This window comes from Marmota flaviventris, chromosome 8 (genome assembly GCF_047511675.1).
Source record: "Marmota flaviventris isolate mMarFla1 chromosome 8, mMarFla1.hap1, whole genome shotgun sequence".
In the NCBI taxonomy this organism is placed as follows: Eukaryota; Metazoa; Chordata; class Mammalia; order Rodentia; family Sciuridae; genus Marmota; species Marmota flaviventris.
The window spans coordinates 108,613,187-108,639,300 of record NC_092505.1 but is presented as its reverse complement, the minus strand read 5'-3'; the positions used below and the strand labels follow the sequence as shown (position 1 = coordinate 108,639,300).

The 26,114-nt window shown below is 43.8% G+C and overlaps 1 protein-coding gene across 20 annotated transcripts in view; it reads right to left on the bottom strand.

Annotated features, from left to right (window-relative positions):
• The window catches only part of Mbnl1 (muscleblind like splicing regulator 1), a 186,045-nt gene that overhangs the window by 72,704 nt on the left and 87,227 nt on the right, over positions 1–26,114 (bottom strand). Inside the window, exon 3 of one of the 20 annotated variants that reach the window (XM_071615545.1) lies at positions 25,038–25,211. The exons of the other annotated variants lie outside the window; for them this stretch is intronic. The gene's annotated coding sequence lies outside the window, so the exon portion shown is untranslated. The remainder of the gene's footprint in view (positions 1–25,037; positions 25,212–26,114) is intronic. 20 annotated transcript variants of the gene reach the window in all.

Genomic DNA, 26,114 nt, shown 5'->3' with positions numbered 1-26,114 from the left:
AGATTGCTGCATTTCCAAAATATAACACTGAACTAAAAAATTCCTTCATTCATCTTCCAATGAGGACCACTTAAAAGTAAGTGGGGCATTTCAGCCCAATTCAGTTAATTTTCCATAGCATCTACACTCAGATGGAAATGTGTCTGGCAGCCTATTAGGTGTGAAGGGATATTACCTTCTCTGCAGCGCTCGGGAAGATGATTCACACAGCAAAATAAGACAAATGGATCGAAATGGAGTGAAATTAAGTGCTGTAAAAACCAACCTGTAAAACTCACAGGTGATGAAAGACACATACTTTCTCTAAAAGTTACTTCTTCAAGTCAGAAATGCATTGTCTTTAACTCCAAAAAAAGGACACTTTTAATCGTAATGCAATTCAAGGTTAGAAAGCCATGACCCCATATTCAAACAGCAACGAAACCTCTGGTTATGATGAGCAGCCTGGGTACCGCAATTTAGCTACACAGCCATCTCCAGTTTTCTCTTCATTTTAACCGTGCTGTTAATAGGTCACAGAATCTTAGAGTTAAATAAGGCTTCAAAATAGTAGGAGACAATCATCCCATTCTGTCAATGAAGAAATGGAGGCTTACGGAACAAGTCTTGTGTTCCTGGCCTCCTTGACCCGCTGCTCCTCACACAGGCTGCTCGGTCAATACTTCTGAAGTTTCCACCTTTATATTTCTGAGTCCAAAAATTAACTTATATAGAGAGATTTACATAGAGGTATATGTGTGTGTGTGTGTATGTGTGTGTGTGTGTGTGTGTAACTATATATAACTTTTCACTTAATCACTTAGGTAAAATGATTTACAAACTTACAGACATTATTAGAAAGAGGCCACGTATATATTTTACTTTCATGTCTTTTGACAAGACACTGGGAATCTTATTTCAGTATATGTTACAGGTGTTAAGTTCATTAAAGACAAACCTGCGTTTATTTCCAATCTCCAGCACACTTAAATGGTTTCCAAATAAGCCACCCACAACTATTCTGAGTCTGGCTGTAAAAATTATCTGCAGAATTTCCCCAAGGAGGGGTCAGTAATGAAAGATGGGGCTCAGCCTGATGGAAGCCACACCAGTGTCCACATAGATGCAGTCAACATCCACGGAGTAGTGGGCATGTCTGTAACCCCAGTCCCCATATGGCCTGTCCTGGATCTTGACTTAGAACTCCAAAAGTGGTCATGCCAGCAAAAGGCCAGACAAGTCAAAAAATAACAAATTGGATTCCTTTTCTCTGCCGTAATAACAAATTTCCTTTCCATTCTTTTCAGCCTCTCTCTCTGTGTCTGACCTCTTCCCCGACCCCGCAGGTCATAGGCTTTAATTAACACTTGATGTCTCAGGCTGGGGGTGGTAGCTCGGTGGTAGAGTGCTTGACTTGCATATGTGAGGCACAGGGTTCAATCTTCAGCACCACATAAATAAATAAAATAAGGTATTGTGCCCATCTACTACAACAACAAAAACTTCTAGCTTGAAATATTTTTTTTTTGAGAAGCTAAATCATGTTAGCAAGACTGGTTTCACCAAATAGTCTGAAGTGATAATTATATTGCAAATACAATGTGTTAAAGGTAGGTGGATTTTTATCTCCAAATCAAATGTCCTCACCAGGAGTCATAAACGTGCAGCACAGTTCAGAGCACATGTGTGATGAACACATCACCTGGGCTGGCAGGTGAGTTTCAGCATTCACACTGGGTCTGCTGAGGTGGATTTCCAGCCTGAATGCCGGCCTGTTATGAATTTATCCTGACCAACCTCTACATGCTGTCCATGGACTTCCCATGTCAAGCTACACAGGGTTGATCAGCAATTACAAAGGGTGTATTGTCCCTCTGCAAGTGATCTCTTGCTGAGATAACAAAACACAAAGTTATTGTAAGTCACACTATAGCTACATTGTGTACAGATGTCCCTGTCTTAAGGAATGTCAAGCATAAAAAATGGAGGCCCTCCTAAATAAAGACACTATAATTTAGGCTCTGAAAGCCAGAAAGACCATAACTAGAGTCTCTTCTCCACAGCTTAAGTGATCTTATTAACAAAAGAAGAAACTGGATTCCAGGAACTGAGCAGGAAGAAAAAGGCATCTTAAATTTATATATATTATGGGAACAAACCTTCTCTACACCCAATAGACTTTTCCGAAAAAAGCTTTGATGTGCTTGGGCTAGTTACCTGCACAGGTCGCGTTCCCTGGCCATCAGCTCTGTGAGGAATCAATCTCCTTCCTAATTTGGTTCAGAAAGAGTATGAAAACCGATGGCAGGTGAAGGCGGTCTGATCAAGACTGTCACCTACAGAAGGGCAGCATTCAGGCTACAGTGTCTCTGCAGAACCCCCTAGAGCCCTGCAGGAGCCTGCCCAGGGCAGAGGGTGAAGAAACAGAGGCAGCATGCGGCCTGGTCTCCAGGTCCGGTACGAGCCGAGCCGTCGGTCCTCTCTGAGCTGAGGCACCTAAGTCATACTTCTCTCCTCTGGGGCAGGCGGATCCACACTGTACCTCAGTGGGCCGCCACTTCATAACTGGATGAAACCATGGGCCAGAGAGCCCCTGCCTCACCTCCTGGGAGTGGCTACCAGAAAGAAAAGAAGGGAAAGGTAGCTTGATGTTGGGCTGAGACAAAACCCGCTACCCTGGGTTTGTGGATCTCCTACCACCTTTGTTCCCTCTGCAGAAGCATACTGGCCTTCCATGGGCTGGTCTTCCTGACAGCTGTGACAACCATATGCCTCTGTTTAGCTAGTAATGTGCACAGAGCCCTGCTAATGACTCACCAGACAGTCCTCATCCTACTGGCTGTAATGTGACCTGAACATCCAACTAACGAAATCAGCTCCTGGTGTACCCAGTCTTTAAAAAAGTCCTAACACCTGCAATCCACATCCCTCAATGCCATTTTCATTAATAACTTCTGAAAAGCAAAAAATAGAAATATTAAATTTGTGGGTAAAAATACAACTGTAAACAAATGTATAATATTGTAAACCACAACAGAAAAGGACTATCTGTGGACCATGTTTTCACAGGCTGAGTCCTATGAATAATAATATGCTATTATTATGTAAAAACCTAGAACACTACTGCCATACCATTAACTATTTTATTTAAAACATATTTCTACGGTACAGTTTCATGACTCTCTTCCTTAGTTTTAAAAATATGAAAACTTCACATACATATTAATATAGACAATTCCACGGATATTTTGGATTTCTTCTTTCTATAAAATCATCCCTAACTTTGAGCACTTAACCAAAATACTATATCAATTCCAACATAAATACAGAAGTGAATGGATGCAATCAGCACATGGGAAGGGTAACCGAGCTACTTTTTCCTTTTTTTAAAAAAAAAAAAAAACTCTTACATGTCTACAACTATTGTGCTCAAGCAAGGACATATGGACACGCTGGAGTCGCAGCTGGAGGTCAGGGGAAATGACTGAGGTCAGTAACCAGAGGAGGGCAGGGACGTGGCCTGCCTAGCACTCCAGAGTAAGGAGGGACCCCCCCACAACCAAGTCTTATCAGATCCAAAATGCCTACCGTCCTGAGGCTGAGCTCTGGAAAACATGGACATTTAATAACATCATGTCCTTCAGAAATAAAACTGACGCTCTTTCTGGGCTACAACCTTAAAATGTGAATTACACTATCTGACTGTGTGTTAAAAGTCTGCAACTGAGCCAGCTAGGAAGCTTTCCCTGTCTAGTAACTGATCATCTGCACAAGCGACCCCCACTAATGCCACCTCTGTCGGGATCCCTGCAGCCCTGGGTCCTGCAGAAGATCTGCACTGCATCAGCAAAGGGGCGGAAAAGCTGGGAGCACGGGGTTTGTCAGTGCTGCAATCTGCAAGTCAATCAGGCTTAATTGGTCCAATAAACAAAAACATTACATCAATTATAAATTCTGGAGAATCACTGTCATGTTTTCATTGATTAATTCCTACTCATTTACTCAACAGAAAGAGTTTGCAGCAAGAAATAAAATGATTTAAATGACATCCAGTACCCCACAAAGCCAGGTGTCTAATTATAGCAACTCCTCTCTTCTCTCTCAGCAATATTAGCTACAGAGATAAGAGCTCCTTGCTGTGAAATATATGTATTTACATATATACATAATTTTATATAAAAAAGATATATATCTACATATTTAATATATTTTTACATACATAATTTTTAGACACCATTTTCCTTAGGAGAAAATATCTAAAAGAAAATAAAGTTCTTAGGTAAGAAAAATTGGCTAAGGCATCTATTACTTGCTTAATTTATTAAATGGCTAATAATTACCTAAATCTGTCTTTGAATCGTTTTTAACATTCGAGTTAGCTCCTATTAAAGATGGGTGCACCCTCCTCAAATCAAAACTATCAAGATTAATCCTTTCCACAGTGTTCTCAGGGTAAGACACTTAAACACAAATCTGCTACAGATCATGGCTCCCCGAGTCATTCAGCTGTATCTGGTAACTGCCCTCAGGAAGCCTGTGACTGCATCCGCAGCCCTGGACCCTCCCTTCCCCTAGCGCTCCTGAGCCTTGGCACTTCAGCGCAGAAAGCTGTGGCCAGCTTTGGGGACATCCTGCAGTTATTCATGCTTCTTTGACTTGAGGTATAATGACACCTGGGTCTCAAGTGTGGGTTCTCTCTATCTGCCTCATTTACGGCAGACTACCAGCATGATTCGGGAAGACCCCTGCCCCTCTCTCCAGGGCTCCACAGTACCCAGGGTTCTCCATCAGTAAACAGGCCTCTTCCCACATCTCTGTCTCCTATGTCAGGTTAGTTTTTATGGGTAAGCAGATCCACCTGCTCCCACTCAGAACCTCAGGCAGATCCAACACAGAGAAGACAGGCTCACACCTGTAAGCACCACTGAATGGGCACATGATGGCACTGTGAATACCTGGGCACAAGGCCCCTCTCTGGGTTCACAGACCACGTGTTCTCTCTCTTCTGATCAACTTATAATCACACACACACACACACACACACACACACACACTCCTATAGCTAGGCCGTTTGCACTCTGAGACCATTCAGGCTCAGCTTCAGTTTCTGTTACACAATAGCTATTTAATAATTATTTGACGAGTGAATGAATCAAGAAATAAGTCATCAAAAATGGCTGAGTATAATTAATCTAAGGAGAGCAGGATCTGGGCAAAGATGACTAACAAAAAGAAATGTATATATGCCACTCACTTCTTCAATCAGAAAAAAAATTGTGAATAGTATGTGTTTGTGTATATATGTCACACATTAAAAATGTGACAGGGCTGGGGTTTCACTCAGTGGTAGAGGGCTTGCCTAGCATGTGTGAGGCCTGGGTACAATCCTCAGCATGGCAAAACCAAGTGAAATGATTGGCACAACCGCTTAAATGGCACATGGGTATTTATTATGCTAGTACTGCAATTTGAGGGGAGGGTGAAATTTTTCAAAATAAAATTTTGGGAACAAATACCAATAGTTATAATAAATGTGGAAAAAACTGAATGAAAGGTTAACAGAATTCAGTGGGAGCCGCTATAAGGACAGGAGAAGAAACCTCAATTAGGCCTGGGGGGCAGGGAAAGCTGGTTAGGACAATTCCTGAGACGAGTCTAAAAGGACAGACAAGGGAAGGGAGTGGGCAAGAAGGGATTCATTCATACTGGACTCCTTCAATGAAAAATACTGAAACCTGACTACTGGACGGGCACATGACTTACAGTCATCACTGATCTTAACCACTGGGTTTGGGACGGGGGTGGGGTGCCAGTGGGTATAACAAGAAGCTGCCTCGGCCTCCAGTAAGTGGGGAAGATAAGCTGGGTGAGGAAAGACGAGCAGGACCACTGACCTGATTATCAGGGCAGGACACAGACCTCCTCAACCCTGTCAGGGGAAGATACCAGAAGAGGACAGAAAAATGACATCAGACCCAAGGCAGAGTTAACCACCAGAAATCATCAGGGCCAGGCCCCGTACTTGGCTGCCACGGAAAAAACGAAGGGATCTACCCAAGATGGGGCAAGCCAGTGTCCTGGAAGATGCCAGACCCAGAGGGAAAAGGCCAGCAGCTTCCAAGGGCAGTAAGGTGAAGACCTTCTGAACCCCCAGTACATTCTGGGTGGTACCCTGGTTCAACTTGCACAGCATGAGGCTGCTAGAACTGCACATGAAGCAGAGGTCGGTTTGTAAGCAGGGATGACTGTCTGAATGTCTGTCCAGCTTTTTAAAACACTGTGAGTCACTGAGGAATGTTCTCCATGAACACAGGAGCTGGAGCAACTATGGTGCATGTGACCATGGCACTCACTAATGCCACCCCGAGAGATCTCCAGCCGTTCCATGGCTATCACCTCCCTGTTTCCTCCCTGGGTCCAAGAAATAAACCCCTCTGTAATGTGGACCCTCAAGGGGTTCTGAAGCTAGCTCACACTGGCTGGCAAGAGTGTGGGCAGCCCTTCCCAAGTCCACATCCAGCAGCCTTGCTTTGGCATTCTGAGACCAGTCATAATGGCCAGTCAAGGTGTTCTGCCCTTTCAGAGACAAGGATGTGAACCATCAGATTCCACAGGACCCACCCCACTGGGACAGGTAGGAACCAACCACACACTTCATGATAAACAACATCTGAAATGCTGCCTTGAGTAACACTCTAAACAAAAAACTACAGGAAAGATGGAGGCAAAATTATATTTTTAAATTTAGTTCAGCAATCTGCTGGCCATCAAATTGGGTTTGGATGCCTCTTGTAAATCAAATGATTGAAACTTAAAACGTAATTTGTCCTGCCAAGCAAGTGACTAGGTCAAAATATATATATATGTTGTTCCTGTTAATGTCAGCAAAGACGGAAGCAAAAACCTTTTCTTGCTTATACATGTAGCTGAAGTCAAATGACAGAACAGGTGTGTGAGCCTAAAGGGTGTTGTTCTGAGGGTGCAAGGGTTTGACCTCCAGGGAAATTATTAGTCACTGCTCACAAGTAGCCAAGCTGGTCTTTCAGTGAGTCAAACTGTTTTCCCTTCAAAGGAAATCAATCAAATATACTTGTTAATGTACTTTTAAACAACTGATCTCTTTCTGTAATGTGTATTTATTAGTTTAAGATGGCTTTTATAGAATCAGAGATTAACTGATGTGGAATCTTTAGCTTCCTTGATGGGAAGACTGAGCTCGTGCTTTCTTAGGCAACCCACCACTGGAAAAGGAGCTAAATATGTTTTGTTTTTAGGAATAGAAGGAAAAATAAAAATCAGAATGCTATCACTAAGATATCTCAATTCATTCTCCTTAAGAGCAAAAGAAACAGATCTATTTAAGGAAAAAAAAACAATAGAATGATGATATTTGAAAGTGAATGCAGTATAGACATGTATATAATATATTTCAAATATTGCTTGCCCTCTTTTCTATCCTTTATCCTAATGAGTATTTAAATACTGAAAGGCTGCTAGAACTGCAGCCTTTCTACCCTTCTTCTTTCCTCTTCAATCACTTACTCTTTTTCTACTTTGTAACTCAGGGCTGCACAGTTCCTAAGAAACTATCAATAAATGTGTCTTTAAATACGGACAAATTTTAACCTTAAAAGATATCAGCAATCAAAGATAAAAGACATATGTACAAACAGTGAATAAACTGCTTTTAAATGGTTTTAAGCTCCTCAAATTAAAAATCATTTTTTAAGCTTAAAGACTTGCTTTATGCACCTTTGACTCTACGCTGGATGCCAGAGTTAGCCTACTGATATGGTATATAAAATTTAGCCTTCTAGGGCTGCAGCTGTGGCTCAGTGGTAGTGCGCTTGCCTATCACGTGTGAGGCACTGGGTTTGATTCTCAGCACTGCGTATACGTTTAAATAAATAAAATAATGGTCCATTGACAACTAAAAAAAATAAATACTCATAAAAAAATTTAGTATTCTGAATTCACGAATCCCTTCTCTTTTACTACCACCTTCAAGGATGGCATCTCCTGAACCTGCTCTCACAGCCCTGCTGTCTTCATGTCCAACTGCCCTGGTGACTTCTACACCGTGGACCCCACGGGTCCTGCAGCTCGTTTCCATGAGTCCCCCCCCCCACTTTGCTCTGCCATCATTCACATCCTGATGTGCAGATGACACAGGACACAGCCAACCTGGCATGTACCCCTTGGTAGCTCTATGGGGACAGATGAGTGTCCTACCACTGATGTTTGGGTCTCCCTCATCTGAAGCCAGTGTCCTGTGGACACCAACAAATAAACAAGCAAGAATGAGGTGGGAATGTAAGATCCTCGAGGAGCTTGTGTCCCAGACTCTCACCCCACTCACCCACCCAGTGCACACGCACGCTCTGACTGTAGCCACTGCTTACTCCAGCAGTGTGCCCAGCTGTTCCTCCCCGCACACCACGGCTGACATCCCAGCTCCCCCACAGCTCCCTCGCAGAGCTGGGAACCAAGTACCATGAGAGCACGGGAAGACTGCACTTTCATGTTTACCTAACATCTTCTTCTCTGAAAACCTCAAGATGGGCATTTGAAGTCACTGAGGTGAACTCTCCCTCACTTTAGAGGTAAGAAAACCAGCTCTGAGATGTGAAATGTCTGGTCCAGGGTCACGTAATTAACAGTGGCAATGGTAACTTGACTATAATCATGGGCTTCTGAACGTTAAACCTGGCCTCCGTCCAGGAGCACCATTAGGGACAGTAAATAACAACATGGCTGACCACGGCTGCCACTCCTTATGTCCTCGCTACGATCTCTTCCAACAGCTTGGAGACCCGCGCAAGGCATATTTTGTAGTTCAGGACTTGAATGCTGTTTAGAAAATGAGAACAGCAAAGCCAGAGGTCACTCCCATAGTAAGTGGGGAATCTGGGGGATCCGGTCAGTTCTGCTCATTCCCTGGATGCCCTCCTCCCACTGGACCCTGCAGCCAAGGCTGTAAACCTAGAAACAGCACAGGAGCACGAATGGCTTTGAATCAGACACACCTGAGGACCAGTGAGAGCAGACGCACACTTGCACACACACCACACACACACCACACAACACACGCACACACACACACCCCTCCTCCGGCACAGAGAACAGAAGTAATCGTATTTCTATGATTTAAAAAAAAAATTAAGTCATTTCTACAATAAAGTAAAAGATCTGAAGGCACAGTTACTTCACTTTATTCCACAGGAGTAATTTCAATCTGCGGACAGTGTGCAATTGAAGGCCCAGGCCCTGTGGGAGGCCTCCATCTCAGCACATGACGCCATGTACAGGTGGCTTCTTAGCCCTGAGGATTACAGAGGAGCAGTGCAGAGCACGGTGGGAGACACGTGGCCAGGCAAATCAGAACAGTCTTAGGTGTGGCTTTTCTAAGCAGCCTCCTCCACTCTGTGACATATGCTAGGGCCCAGGAAAGTCAGGGGCAGGGACTGGCCAAGAGGCATCATAAAGGGGAAAGTGGCTTGACTGGCATTTTCGTGTGGGAAGCTCATGGAACTGTGAGGGGTGATCTCAAAAGGGAATGGAGGACCACGTTCTCTAGCATCTGAGACCATAAAGTTCACGTCTCAGTATAAAACGATGCTGGGGAGACAACCGTCTTTCTCAACCAACATCCTGATGAGTCAGTAATGACTGCTCATGACTGTCACTGTTCTCCAGGGCTGCACCGCCAAGCACACCCTTCACATGAAAACAAGAAGCCCTTTCTACGCCACACCATTCTAGAACTCCTGCTTCTTCCATGAGAAACAAGGTGGTGCAACTGAGGCCAGAAGCCAGTTGCTGCATCTTTCTTTTAAAAAGACAAGCTCTCTTCTCCACCCAGGGGGGTTGCAGGGCCGGGCTGACCACGCCTGTTAAGCTGGAGCCAATCACCAGGCTCTGCAATGCTCCCAAGGCATAGCTCCACACACCAGAGGGTGCGTGTTGGGCGAGAAGGTGAGAAAAGCACATGACAGCTCCTGCTATTTCTCTGTAATTTTATCTGCCAGAATACTGGCATTTGCTGGAAAAAGATTAAATAATTGTTGGGCAAAAATCAGATTAAAATTTCAAACTAGTAAATTTTAAAATGCTTATTTTTCAATAGTGTAACAGGTGAATGCCAATATTCAGTATATATCCATCTTTGTTTTGAACTTCATGGAACAACATGATTTAGCCTAGCAGCAGCACATAGAGTACACACTAATTAAAAACTGCATTTTTCTTATTGGATGCTCATTTGACAATGAGAGAAAATAAAATTTGGAAGAAACGTTAATTCTATAATCTTATAAAACCTCAATGTTTTTATACTTCCTAATAACTTAAATAACATGCAAATATTTAGACTAAAACTAAAATGCAAATTTAGTGTCAATTTCCTGGGTTATCAAATATGTATAATAAACTAAAGTTTAAAATGTTTTACTTCACTTTACTAAATCTCTAGCAAATTTTATAATTACTGATTTTTATTTTAGTTTAAATTTTAAATATTTAATTATGTCCTAATTATATCATCTCTGGGGCTTAAATTTATAAAGCAAAATGAAACTTGGGTGTGGACATGACTCTCCAGCATTAGACCACTCATCCACTGGTCCCTGTGAGGTCAGGGTGAGACACAGGGCAACCACCACTCCCCCAAGGAGGTCCAGGGGCACTTGGACCCAGGCATCAGCTCTGGAGTCCCACACCCAACTAGGCCACTGCCTGGCCTCTCAGACAGGTGTGCAGGGACTGGGTCTTGTGGGTTTTTACCCATACATTCAGTTAATTATTTTCTCATGGAATAAGTGCACATGGATCCCACGAAAAAAGTGCCCACCCTGAAGGGCAAAATAACAAGGATCCACTCAGAAAATGGCGTAAACATTTATAAATGCAGAGACTTGGGGAGAAACATTTAAATACTCTGAATCCCAAAGTCCTCACCTACAAAATGGGCATATTAAGTATTTACTTCCAAAAGGAAAGAACCATAAACTATGATTAAGCCTGCTAAGTTGGTATTCATTTCTCTTCCAGCAACAGATGCCCGTTTTATTCTTTATGAACCAAAGGCTTTAGACCTTTTTTTCCATTTGTTAAAAAATGTAAAGTCAGAGTGAAATACAAAGAATAAAGATATGTGCTTTGAGGTTTTTTTTTTTTTCTTTTCTTTTATTTGTTTTAATTAGTTACAGGACAGTACAATGACCTTGACATATCATACTTTTGAATCAGATGGGATATAATTTCTCATTTTTCTGAATGTACATGTTGCAGAATCATATTGGCCATGCAGTCACATATATACACACAGCAATAATTAAAAAGTTGAACATGGAAGTAGACCCTGGTGCTCCCCTCGACCCCTGCCCCAGCCCTGTGTCTGACCTGTATGGCCTCAGACCCAGGAACACAATACTCTAACAGCACATCACTGGCATCTCTGCAGTGCAGCCGTGAAGAATATGAGTTAATCCATTTATCACAGAAGCCTCCTGCAGAACAGACTGGCAAGATACCATGAGCACAAACTGAATTTCGTGCTCAATCCACCACCTGGGCTCTCAATTACACTTTCATCAGTAATTCTGTCTCCATCTTCCTCCCCCAACCAATCTAATATAGGCATAGGTAGCAACAGATTTACTTAGTCCACAGGGATTGAAAGATGAAGTCCTAATATCCTGTAAAAACCTCCTAGTGCTCACCTAAGGCAGAAAAATTTTACATTCTCACCTCTTCTCATACTTCACCCATCCATGGAACACAGACCTGGTGCTCTGAGGCCAGGCGGGATGGGCTGGGGATTCTGGAGGGCAACAGGTGGGCCACAGAGTCTGTCCACACCTGTATTTGTAGGTCAGACTTGTGGTTATACGCTGGTGTGCACTGTGTTGTAACATCTCACAGATTCTCAAACTAGACCAGAACCTCCTCCCCAATGTTAGCATCTCCTGAGATACACTCTTTAACAATCAATATGCCTGAATAGGACAGGAACTCCAGGGACGGTTGTGGAGTTAAGTGGGTTTCTCTTGGATTCACACAGGGCTTCTACTTCACTGTAGCCACCTCACCACTCATGTTCTAAAAAGAAAGTGAAAAGGACACACAAAGTGGGCAAGGTGCAGCCTGGCCAGGCCCAGTCGGCCTGAGCACCCTCCAGGACTTGAACCCAGCCTGTGCTGCACTAGCCAAGGGAACCTGAGCACAAACGAAGATCGACTAGAGCAGAGGAGACTGGGCCAGTGTCCTTCTCCAGCCCCTCTCTGCGACAGTCTCGGCCGCTCTGCAGGTCAGGGTCTGCAGGAAGGAGGAGCAAACGTGGATCAGATGAAGGAGAGCACCGTTGACCTTACAGAAGAAAGAAGAAAGCCCTGTGTGGGCAAAGGCAGAGACGGGGAGCCTCCTTCTAACTCTGACGCTCCAGCACGAAAGAGGAGACTTCCCCTCTGACAGACCTAGTTAAATCTGCCCATGCTTTAATCTTAACAATGACGATATACAGTGTTATTTCTCGATTTTTGTACATTATACATCCTACAGTCAATTTCAGCTTAACTAAAAACAGACTACAGATCTAGACATTATTTATCTGTGTTCCCTCCAATAAACAAGGATGAGACCCACAAGATTTTCAAAAACCACACAGCTATTCATGAATGAGGTCACCCACGCACCTCAAGTGGGCACTGACAGAATGTCTCAGCCAATACCCATGGGGACAGCTACCAGCCACAGTGCCTGCTGCACCTCCAGGACACCGGAGAGTAAGTGCCTCCGACACGGGGCATCCCCCAGGCCAGGGAGCAGGAAGGCGAGAGAGGCCCCAGGGAACTGTGCCTGGCCTAGTGCACAATCAAGGAAACCAGGATGGAGAGGCTATGTGAGGTGACCGGACAGGGTGGGCGGAGCATGGATGGGGTGGGCAGAATTGTGCTTGAGGAAGTCCAGGGGCCAGTGAGGCCAGTCTGCACTGAAGAAGGGTGGAAGGGGGCCCAAGAGAAGCGCCTCATTAGACAACTCCATAAAGGACCTCCTGTGCTTTCCAGGAAGCTTCTAGGAGGAATTGTGCAAGTGTCTGTGCAACTGCATACTTGTAACAATCCGTGTGTCAAATGAGAAAGACAATCAACAATAAAAACCAGGAAAGATCGCAAGAAGGTGTCTCACCCTGCTATTTTTTCCTTCTCTACTTATTTTGAAGAGAAATAAAACCAAGTGTTTAAAAAGAATAAAACCTAGTGTCTATAATTACAGACTTTATAGCTTTACCTCATTCAGGAATTAAAACAGTTATAATTTTCACTTAAAACACAATACTGAGCCTAAAATAATGAACGTGGTTCTTAGTTTCTATAAAACGTAATTTTTTTTTTTTAAAAAAGGACTAATAGTCGTTTATGTGAACGATAAAGTGGATTAATGCAACTCAAGCATACACTAGGAGCAGCGGTATGCACTGAGGCCTTCTGATCTCTAAAACGTAATCCGGAGACAGTAAGAACACCTAAGAGGGTTCAGCATGTTCTAGAACCTGCTGGCATGTTTTATAGCGCCAACTCCTTTAAATGTCCCCAAACTCACCTCAGGTGAGGACCTCTGATCTATTGGTGAGACACCTCCATTCAGAGAACCTCCCATGTGACTCCACGGCTATTAGTTCCTGAAGCCAGAATTTAAACACCAGTGCTCTTTCAAGCCTCCTCCTTTATGATCCTTCCCATTCTATACATAAAAATGTGCCTCCAAAATTGTTATACTATGTATGTATTTCAGGTTAAAAAAAGTGTCAAGATTGGAAAAATACATCCCATGAAATTACACTTTTAATAAAACTGAACAAAATGAATTTATAGAAAAAAAATCAGTAACACACATTAAGGAAAAGACAATCTTTAGTTTTTAATTTTTGCTGAGAGTCATTTTTGCTATGAAAGAAATCATAAATTTAATTCAACTCTTCTAATTAAAGGATTTGTAACAACCAGAGGTGGATCAGATCAAAGTTAACGTCACAGTCTAATTTATCTGATGGATATAAATAGCAGTTAGCAGCTATTTGTTTTGCAAACTTTTGTCTTATTATATGTATTTTTGTTTTAGTCAAGTGTTTCCGCTGTCTACAATGAATTATGGCTAAAAAATTATACACCTGGCTTCAGAAGTAATCAGTCCCGAGCTCTAAGTTACATTTTGTTATATTGAAACTTTCTTTTTTCTTTTCTTTCTTCCTTTTTTTTTGAGAGAGAGAGAGAGAGAAAAAGAAAGAGAAGAGAGAGAGAATTTTTTAATATTTATTTTGTTTCAGTTTTCAGTGGACACAACATCTTTATTTTATTTTTATGTGGTGCTAAGGATCGAACCCAGCACCCCGTGCATGCCAGGCGAGCACGCTACCGCTTGAGCCACATCCCCAGCCCCTGAAACTTTCTTAACCCGGGGGTTTTAAAGTCTGACAGAATAACCTGTCCCATTTGTTAGGAATGGATTTGTTTCAGGAATGGCTTTTGAAGTCCAGCCAGGTTGCTGACTTCAGCTTTCACTGCCATAGCTAGGCAGGGCTGCAGAACCCATTGCTGGTGGGATCAGCCTTGCCGGTTACTGAGATACCTACATCATACCAGCAGGGAGCACCTAGATGGCTCCTATGTGGATAAGATGTGCCCTCAAACGCTCACAGTCACAGAGGGAGGTCCTGCTGGCAAAGAAGTTAGACTGCGGGACTTAAGAGCAGTACCTGAGGATGTGGACAAGGCAGCCTACCACCCAGAGCACTGGGATGAGGGACCCCACTGGACAGCTCCTCCCTCACCCGCCTCTCAGGAGGTGTCTAGTCCACCTTCCTTTCAATCCTAAGCTCTCAAGCCCACTTTGCAGACCCCTTCCCAGTTCCTCTGAAGCGGCATTTCTGCCAGGATCCCTGCTTTAATGACCCCCTCTCCCCTCTCCACCGAAGGCCGCACCTTTCCTTTGAGGAAAAAGCTGATTCCCCAGCCCTGCAACAGTCCTCGCTTTCTGCTGCTCTCTCCAGAACACCCCTTCTCTTCTCCTTTCTGCTGGACTTCATTAGAGAGCTCTCTGAACCTGCTGGGTCCTCCTGCAGGACTTCCAGCCCATGGGGACTCACCCTCCTGGAATCCAGACTGCTGGCTGCCGTCCTCCTCCCAAGTCTGTCCGGCTGTGCCACCCTCACCCCCCCACCCCATGCCTTCTCTTGCCCTTTCTTGATCAGGCATCTTTCCCATTCCCACCATCCTTACTCTTGCCCAGACTCTGTCACTCTGATTTCTCTTCTCACTAAGAATCACACAGAGACTCACAAGGACTTGTCCTTAGATCCCTTCTTCTGATGGTACCTTCTTAACAGCATGATCCATCCTAGACAAATGACTTCCTATGTTCTTTTGTAAATTCAATGACTCTGAACCCAAACAGCCTTATTTTCCCTGCTTATACTCCCTTAAAAGAAAGAGCACTTTCTATCCTGGCAGAGGGCAACACTGCATCCCTAATTGTCCAAACTAGGAATCTCGAGGCCGTTTTCCACTAACTCTCCTACCTACACATGAGAAATGCTGATAAAACAGCCGCCTATTACAGAGCATTCACTCTGCCCGCTTTTTAAAGTGCTAACATCTTTCATACATCATCTCAATTTTCCTGCCACATTGATGGGTGGGCTGTGATTTTGTTGTTCAAAATGAAAGACTATAATGAAAAGTAGCAAGTAATTCATCTCCTATTACTAAGATGATGAACAGGTTTATCAAAAATGATACCCAGCCTTTCAGGTTCGGTTATTTCCACCCAGATTTATAAAGAGTGAAAACTCTCCAAAGTGTGGACAAAATCACAGGCTATTGATTAGGAAGTCCATGTTCCACTCTTTTTGTTTTCTTTTTTAACATGATAATTCAACCTACATTCAATAAATGTACGTCATTCAACATAATGTTACATTCAGCTATCATTCACAAAATATGCAGAGGCAAGTTTCCCGCTGTTCTGTTCACTAAATAAAGCCCCTGATGTTTGCCTTTTTTCTTTGATGTTGCTTATGTAGTTTTTTATTTAAAAAAATTTTAATTTGTTTTAGTTAGTTCTACATGACAGTAGAGTGTACTTTGTAACATCATATATAATGGAGTATAATTTCTCATTGTACATGATGTAGAATCACACTGGTCGTGTAGCTGTACATGCACATAGGGTAATAATGTCTGATTCATTCTCCTGTCCTCCTGCCCTGTACCCCTCCCCTCCCTTCTCCACCTAACCTAAAGTAGCCCTATTCTTCCCTAGCCCTGCAGCATTTGCTCATGTACTTTTTTCGAACTACAGAACAAGACAGCGTAGGTAACACAAGTCAAAAACCAGCTCTGCAGCGGGCACTCAGATGAACGCAATAGCTAGAAATAAGTGCACAGTCACCCCTGCAGAACTCTTGCTCAGGCACGTGGACACACCCACCTAGCTCAAGAACAGGTCTGGCCCTGAGCAGGCTGAGAACAGCACTCTTGGGGATGTCCTCTCCCTCTCCTCCAAGGCTCTTCCTCCCCCTCAAGTCCCACCTCTGTTCATTTCTGCAACCACTCCTGCTCCCAGGTGGGAGTAAGGTTTACCATCCTCTCCGAACTTCCTGACTTCCAACAAGCCCTTCTTCAGAGATGACACTTCACCCTCTTTCTCAGCCTTCGCAAGTGGGTGAAAACCTGAGAGGAGAGGGTCGCAGCTGCAGGCGGTGCCCGCCCAGGTCTCCAAGCCTTCCTGCCACATGCAGCCAAACCTTCAAAGCTACTGAGTGCTGGGTCCTCCTTTAGTGACAATCAAACTAAATGAAAATGGCGACAGGAAACATACCCAGTCCTTCTAAACCACTGTAATTTCTGAACCCACTTCTATTTATTTTGTTTAGGATGTGATCACATGGATCAGCGCTTATTTTTGGAATAGTACTAACTGCCCTGTTGATGATTTGTGCTTTCTCATCTCCTTATTCCCCAAAGCTCTGTAAATGTAGGTAATTCAACATTTTCAACCAAAAATTCTGATCCTGCTCTAACAACAGTCTATTACCACAATGGAACATGGGGGATTTCACCCAAGTTCTTGCAATAAATTCCTTGTAGTATTTATTATTTCCTAAAAAAGGGGGAGAAGAATGTGCTACCTACACAAAACAAACAAAATTTATCCATGTGTTTGTTCACTCATTCATTTTTCACTATCACATACTCATTTCTTAATAAATATACACAGAATTATCCAGGTGTTTGATGAAAAAAAAATGTTTTCTGTTGACAGTACATTCTACACTCTCTAGTGTTTGTTAAAAATATATTTTCTCCATGAGGAGCAGATGGTACTGTTTTCTGTTCTCTATTTTTCCTCCAATTACATACACTTTCTCACTTGGGAAATACATGTGAAACTATTTTGGACTAAATTTTAAATATCTTCATTTTTAATATCTATGACTTAGCTTGAAGGCAGGGTTTGAACTCTTTCCTCATTCCAGTATTCTTCTAAGTAGATTAAACGTCACATTACCAATTATATTTATAAAAAATAATTATGCTTTCAGTTTTATTGCTTGTGAAAGCCACACAGAATTATGGGATTCAGAAGCAGAATTCAGGAAAAGGCTGGCTTTCCATGGTATGCTTTCAAACATGTATTTCCTGTTACTGCTTTTCAGATACATGAATGAATTCACAAGATAAAGAGTTACAACAGGTGCAAAACTTCTTTAGCCCCATTCAGCCCAGAGAGGCAAGATGGCAGGCATGCTTCAGAGGACACAGGACACACAGGTGACATTGTGCCCAGATGGGAAGCTTATGGAAACCAAGTGACTGGCTCCACTTGCAGGGCTTTGTCCATTGTCCCCTTACATGACTTATAGTCTTCTTTGCTGACTTCCATCAGAAGGGCTAAATACATTAAAAACCTTGGGTGCAAACTACACTAACCTGACATAAGGGTCAGCCTATTTGAGCTGCAGGCAGAAACTGGCCCTGTCTCACAATTTAATCACAAACCTAAATTTAAAGTATCTTTGAAATGGAAAATTCCAATATAAAAATAGTTAAAAGGATAAATTAACTGAATTTCAGTTTAGTAAAGTTTTTTTAAAATAAAGCATCAATTAGTACTTTTTAAATCATCAAGTTTTTTTTAATGTTACTTTTCAACCTAGCAAAAATATTTTTAAAAATAATTTTGGTTTTAGAATGAAAGTAAATTAAATTCTCCTCTAAGATGTCTTTTTTAAAAGAGATCTGTGTTTGTGCAGCAATCTTAATATAGCAGTTAGTACTGTTCTGTTTATGAAATGTTTGTTTACAAACATGTCAGTGTAGTTCCAAAGTTAAAGTCACACTAAGGAAGCAGGAGCTGTCTCTCAATGGCAGGCTCCACACACGGCCGGGGGTGGGCTGGGGGGTACTGGGTAGGCACACTAGGTAACCAGGACAGGACGGCTCTCCAACCTAGGTCAGGAATCATGAAAACTCTGTTATTTCTGTGCTTTTAATTAGAGAAGCTCTGTCCTTTGGTCCCAGGCAGCCCTCACTTTTGATGGAGAAGACAATGGTAGCTTCACATAGCCTGGGCAGACTTCAAAGCTGAACCCCAGGATACACGGCAACACAGGCCTCAAGGAAAACTGACTCTGGAATGAGCCCAGGAAGAGGCCCAGTGGTTGTCCCGGGCCTGGCCAGTGATGGTCCTCAGTTGGTTCCTAGGATTACAAACACTCCTGAGTTAACCCCCACACATTCTTCTCGGTAGTGATGGGGATGCAGGGAGAAAGTCAAGATGGAAGGGAAACAGTGAATGTGTTCGGACCCCTAGAGTGGCCTGTTCACCCCAAAGGCAAGAATCCTTAAGAAACACAAAGCATGGAAGCCTTAGGTAGATCCTGGTAGGACATTCAACTAAACCACGGAGATGCAGGGCTGATCTGGGGTGAACACAACTGAGGGTCCCCCCCACCCCGTTCCCAGATGGGTACCTCTGCTTCTGTCTTTGGCCAGGCCCCTTCCCCCCTCCATCCCTAAGCTCTGAGCCCCTCACCCCACCACATGGACTTGGCATCTCACATTTGACTTCTTGGTTAAGAAAAACTTCTCCACGCTTTCAGTTTCACCTTTCTCTAGAACTGCTGGTTCTCATCAGCCCTACATCATAAAACAAGGGGCTAAATAGCCACATCTGCTGGGAACAGAAAAAGAAGAGCAAAAAGGAACAACAGCTTTTCAACACTTCGTGGACCTCAGGACTTGTTCTGAGTGGCTTATCTATTCTTTTACCCCGGGAAATGATGCTACGGCTGGCATTATACCCACCATACATGAGAAATCTGGAGCACACAGAGCTCAAATAACTTACCCAAGGGAAGACAACGGGTAAATGGAAGAGCTGGGGTCGGAGCCCAGGCTACCTGGCTGCAGGGCTGACATTCTGAACCAGAAAGCTAAGCCAGCACGCTCACAATTCCACTCAGCCAATGACATCTGAGGTGACCTTGACTTTCACACACATCCCGGCCGCTTGACAAGACGGTCGACCAGCTAAATAAAACCAGTATTTTTAAATATTTCTTTGCCTTATTCTATGTGTCATTTTTTTAAATTGCAAGATTCTTTTGAAAACTCCTTCATTGAAAGCAGTTTCCACAGGGGAAATCAGGAGTGATGGCGATCACCAAACACCACTCAGAGCGTCTTCTCCCTTGGCCATGACACCTCTGTTTCTAATGACAAAATTCTCCTCAGGGAGACGATTTTATTTGTACCACTGCCTCTCGTACTTTTTAAAGAGTGAAAGAAAACATATTAAACTGTCAAGAATGCATCCGGGACGAGGGCTGGGAGGAAAAGAGCTAAGTTATTTCAGGTACCTAAGTTATTTCACATGGAAAAGATGTTACCATGAGTTCACCTTGGGTTAGTTAAAGCATACTGCTTCAGTATCCCAAAATTAGTGCCCAATTAAAATCTGCATAGCAGAGTGCCAAAATTAACAAAAAGCAGGCATTAGGAAATAAGGAATAGGAAAACAAAAACAGTAGGTAAGATGATGTTTCTGGGCCCAGAAAGTATGCTCAGCCCAGCGAGAACTCGGGTACATGCCAGGAAGGCCAAGAATATGGAGAACCATAGAGCTATCATCAGGTAAGTCCTGTTCTTGCAAAAGCCCCTGCCTGTGTGTCTCCCAGATGTGCGCATGTCCGTGGGCACAGCAAGAGCCACAGTGAGAGGCCCACGCAGGGGCACATTTGAAAATAACAAGGTGGCCCCACTTTCTACAAAATGAAGTACCTGGGCTACTCATCATTGTTCTCTTCAAACTCAACCTTCTGTCTACCTTCACATCAATGTGTGGTATTTGTAACACAAATTTTAAATGTGACATAACTTAGCACTTGATTTAAGAATTTGTTCTTGAGATGCCCTGGAAAGTTCCACACTATCTTCATCTCACAGAAGTACATCTGCAACATATGGTCTTTTTCAAAATAAGAAGACACAAACATTCACAGAAACATTTGGTTTGATTTTTACTCTCATCTCAAGTTTTCTAAACCTTCGTCAGGTGCCAGCGCACACTATCCAGGATTTGAACCCAAGAGCACTAACATGTCTAGCTGGAGGACACGTCACAGGAGAGCCCACCAGGCCAACTGCAGTCACCTACTGGAACCAGGGTACTACATTGCCCTCCTTGCTCTGAAGGGCACCTGACTCACCATGCCCAGTGCGATCCGCCAAGAGGACCTGACTCACCATGCCCAGTGCAATCCACCAAGAGGCAACCCTAGCTCCAGAAAGATCCTGAGGGTTTGCTGTGTGGTGCTAGTTGAATCAACACCAAAAACTTTTTGGTATGTCTTCTATGCATGGCACAGACGTTACCTGAAAAAATGCTCTTACTTTATTATTTAAGAAATCAACATCAAAAGAGTAGCGACATCTATAGTAAAAACCAAACCTCACAAGCTCCGCCAAATGGGCCCCACAGGTATGTCAGCCTTCAGACACCACCTGACTACATCATCCACACACTCTTCAAGTGTCCACGTACCACAGGCACAACTTGACAAAGCACAGATTCACAACCCTGCACTGATCACCTCTTTAACACACACAGCAAGATGCATATATATCAACATATCAGGGACTTATTCACAAATACTTTTTTCCTCAAGCCTTTGGCACCAAATTGAGTTTCCAGTGCCAGAAATATTTTTCACTGTATGAAAAAAATGAATCTAAATGGATTCCTATAGCTTTCAATTCTTTAAATATATCATCTACTTACAACATTTTATAGATGATATAGAATGCTTTATTCCTACGTTGACAGGCCACGCTGACGATGTTAGTTCTGCCTGATCCCCAAACCCAGTTGTTACAAAGATGAGGTACACTCAGCATCATGGCTTTCTCTATGGTTCCTACTGTTTGTGGAAAAGTGTGTGTGTGTGTGTGTGTGTGTGTGTGTGTGCGCGCGTGCATGTGTGTGCACGTGTATGTGCATGCATGTGTGTGTGCACATGTGTGTGTGTGTGTGTGTATGTTTCCATTTTACTTGGTTTTCTAGTCAGACTTGAGTCTGAACTGGGACTCTTATCACTTGCCAGCCGTGTGTCCTGGGAAAGCCATTTACTGGCTGTTTTCTACATCCTCCCCCTGGGCTGCTGGGCAGACTCCATCTCAGTGCATTAACTCTTCCTAAGTCCCTGACAAGAAGATGACACGATGCATGTTTCGGAGAGGGTGGGGCAAGAGTAGGAGGGGACAAAGACTAAACTGGCCCAGGCCAACAGCAAGTGGGGCCAGCAGCCCAGAGCTGTGCTGGGAGGTGCAGGAGAGGCTCTTGGTGGCTACAGGAGGTAAGGACCGGGTGCAGGACTGGCACTCTCCACCCCGGGGGACACTGACGGCAAGGACCTTGAGCATGGACTCCGAAGTCACACTCCCTGGCTGAAGTCCAGGTGTGCAGTGGGGCCGGGGCCCATTCCCCACCTTGGGCCTCGGTTTCTTCATCTGTTAGGGTGAGGTGATAATCACCTCAAGGTGTTTTGTGGAGAATAAATCAGACAATGGGGCTGGGATAGCAGGGGTCAGCACATTGCTTAACCCCAGAGGACACTCTGATAATGAACTGATTCAGCTTCTATTCCATATGGAAATGAACAATAAACAGGGATATCTTGCTCAGAAACGTCAGCATGGAGCCCCCCCCCGCCGCCCCCGGCCCCGAGATGGCCTTCCCATCAGCTGCTCCCCTGGCAGAGAGCTGTCCTGCTCTCTTTCCTACACGGATGTGCCCAATGCGGAAGGGAAACCTTATCTATTAGGACAAAAGAAACAAGCCATTCAAACCCAATTCTCGACATTCCTTCATATGGGCGGTGAGCAGTCAGCTCCTGGTCTCCAGCACAGACAGTGTGGACAGGACACAGGGCCCAGGAGGCCACGGCTGGGAGCTGGACAGGTGGTCACCCTCAGGAATGACCACCGCCTTACTTTGAGAACTAGCACCTACTTTCTAGGTAGACTAAGGACTTCATATTCTTTCTAAAGTATTACAAAATTATTACTGCAAAAGTAATAAAGGCATTCTCTTCAAACTGAACTTCCTAAAAAGTGTTTGCGTTCTCCCAGCAGCTTGGTTTCTCACCCCGAGGAACTGTGAAAGTTCTGCAGGAACCAGAGAGAGAGAGAGCCCAGAACATGAGACCCCTAGCTGGGACCCTGCCTTGACTTTTTTAAAAAAGAAAAATAAAGTTACATTTTTAAAAACTGTAATCTCATTATAAACATTAGAATAAAAGCATTAAAATTTCACTTTTCTGTTTTTACATATGAAGCCAATTACCCACTTAAATGTTCTATGAAAGTATCAAAACATTCCATTTCCTTATCCTTTGAGTTCTGGAGGGAATAAAACCTGGATATTTCCAAATATAAATAAAGGACTTTATTGTATATATTTTAATTCTAAAAAAAATAAGCATCCCCTGGCTTATGTGCCCCCCACTACCCAGTCCAGGCCTTGGGGACAACAATCTGGGTACAGGCATGGTACTGTCTCTCTAGAGGCGGGGTTGCCAGAACAGCAGGACACTGGCCAGCTACTGCCTGACACTGTCCTACTCTGGCTGCCCAGCACTAGTAGCTTTTGTTGGGATCACTGGCTATGCCAAAGCAGGTAGTGACCAGCCCCTGGCTTCTGGGCCCTGTCCAGTGGCTTAGCAAGCCTGGGTGCTTATCAGCTGCCACAAGACGAAGGAACATTTGGGTTTTCCTAGCTACATTTTGGACCTTGGCATTATGGGAATATGATTCTACTGGAAAACATACGCCTGAGGATTTAAGTGTGGATGTCAGTTTGGTGACAGTCACCTGACTTGGAATTAGGTATTCTGAATAGGTCCCATCCATGTATAAAGAACTGCCAAGCTCCAGGCCTCCCCTCTCTTAATATATTCAAGTAAGAGAAACAAGCATAGCATCTTCACATATTCTCACATTTTGCTTAAAAAGCAGAAGCAACCCTGAACTTGGGGGAAAAAATCAATCATTATTATTACAACACTACAGAGGTCCAGAAGGGTACCACAAGAGCTCATTATTCAGTTCAGTCCTTATGTATGGACTCTTCCTCTCCTTCCTCTATGCACAGGTAAAATCTTATGGGAAAAAAATGTTGGTTGTCAATATGGCCCTGAAACCTCATGCCCTACTCAGAAAAGCAGCATGAAAAAAAAAATCTATGAGATTTGGAATATGAGGATATCTGTTCTTTTGTCATTTTAGAGTACTGACCTACTTTAAAATTGTTAAATATCAATGAAAATAAGGTTTATTATTAAAACTCATCCTAAATAAATACCATCAAATACAGGTATTTTTCATTCTGTACAGCTATCGGTAAATACTTTTCTTTTTCACTTTTAAATATTAAGTTGCCTCTTAAAGCACTGAAGTTAAGGGTTTCTTTGTGGCATTAAAGTAAAAGCCTTGATTTCCCCACTATAGGGAATCAATTAAGGGATTATGTTCATATTGAAAAGAAAGCAAAGACGTTAAAAAAAGAAGAGATAGATCAATAGAACGCCAACAATGATCTGTTATTAGAAAAAGCGTGTTAATGTCAAGTCACAGATCACTACCTGTGGACAGAGGCAGGGCAAAGGGGAAGGAGATGTGCATAGTCACAGCTGGTGCAGAACTGTGACACCAGCAGGGACGCGTTTGCTCACTCTAATGTACATAAGCCTGCCTCTCTGTCCCCACACGGGGCCAGCAACCCTGCCCGCTTCTCTGCCCCACACAGGGCCAGCACCCACCCCTGACACAGATCCTGCACCCAGGAGATTTATTACCACATGCATGATATTTTTTCCCTAAAAAGCAGGGGTGGGTGGGATAATCCCTTAATAAAATATAAAGTAAAGCCCAAGAGAAAAAAGAGTCCCCACTTTTAGAATGCCAGGCAGTATTTTTGACAAAGGACGAAAACTTATCCCAGCACCACCAAGATCAGAGCTGCTCTTCCAAATTTCTTTTTAATTCATTAAATTTGGGAATTTATAGATTTTGAGGAAAATATTTGTTTACTTTTTTTAAGTATTAATGGAGAAGTTACTAAAATACAAGCACTTGGTAAAATATAAAAATTCTATTTCCATTTTGACCATTTTAAATATCTACAGAATTCTCCTACTAGATACATAATGCAGACTCTGAGACAAAAAGGTGCTTCACAGATTCCAATTCAAAAACTAGAGTAAAATATTTTAAAAAATCCATTCAATGTCACATTCAGTATGGAATTTGCAAGTATCCCACACATTTTGTAAAAGTGCTTTTAGTAAGTAACTCCCCCATCTAGGACTCTATGATCAATTAACAATGTTGGCTCCGTCATCAACACAGGGAATACTCTTTAACCACTAAAATCACTTGCATTCCATCTGGGCTAGGTATTCTAGCTTCTAGAGCAGCTGCCTAGAGAACTGAGAGGCTTACCTTCCCACACCTTTTGCAGGTTTCCTGAGGTCTGGGTCAACAGCCGCGTTCTTCCTGCCCGGGCCTGAGGGCCTGCAGAAATCCCAGCACCTGCTGCTACCCAAGGGCCGAGGCTGGACAGTTTTGCAGGGTGTTGACAGCAGGACCCCCGAGCCACAGCCAAAGCTGGGAAGCCTTAACAGTGGAAGCAAGCACAGAGGACACTGGGGCACCCAGCACGCCCCTCCTGTGCAGCAGGGAGGGAGCACCCACCCTTGAGGGCTGAGGGCAGCCAGCAGGGACCAGACGGGGCCAAGAAGAGAAGCCAGGGCCACACAGCACAAGACCCAGGGAGAAGGAGAACAGCCAGCATGGGCTCGGTGGCACCTGATGACCAACCCTTCCCGCCCTCCCAGGACACAGGCAGCAAGGAGAACAGCAAGGGATCCTGGGAGAGAGCCACTGGCACATCCCTAAGGGAGCCAGGACTCATGGGGGAAGCGTGTGGAGAGCTCCTTCTAGAAAGGAGTGAGGATGCACTGCAGCACACCTGCTGGGTGGAGACCAAAACAGTGACAGTGACACCAGAGGATGACATCCTGTCATCACAACCTCCACATCAGAGATTCACCAGTGAAACAGGCCCAGGCCAGCCACCAGGACATGGAGACTAAGAATGGACTTTTCTGGAAGCAGGGAGACAATGGAAAGACTCTGGGCTGTTTTTTAAACTGAAAGAAAACTGAACTTGTTTTGAAAAGCACAACATGTATTTCAGCAAACACAGCACTTGCTACTAAGATCAGATGAGGGTGGCTGGGAATGATAGGGAGGAGAGTTTGAAGAAAGGGGACAAATGGACAAGGGGGCAGAGATAAGAAAGGGAAGGGTGGGAGAAAGGGCGGGGAAAGAATCCAGGGGGCGGTGAGGCACTGGCTCTCAGGATTGAGACCCTCATGAGGCTCCTTGCAGAGACCAGAGCTTTCAAAGGCCATTCCCAGCCCTGCGGTGACACACCAGTCTCTGGGAGCCCACCTGGAGCCCACGGAACAGGGAACACCAGGCAGCCACAGGATAGATCCTACTACAATTCTGCTT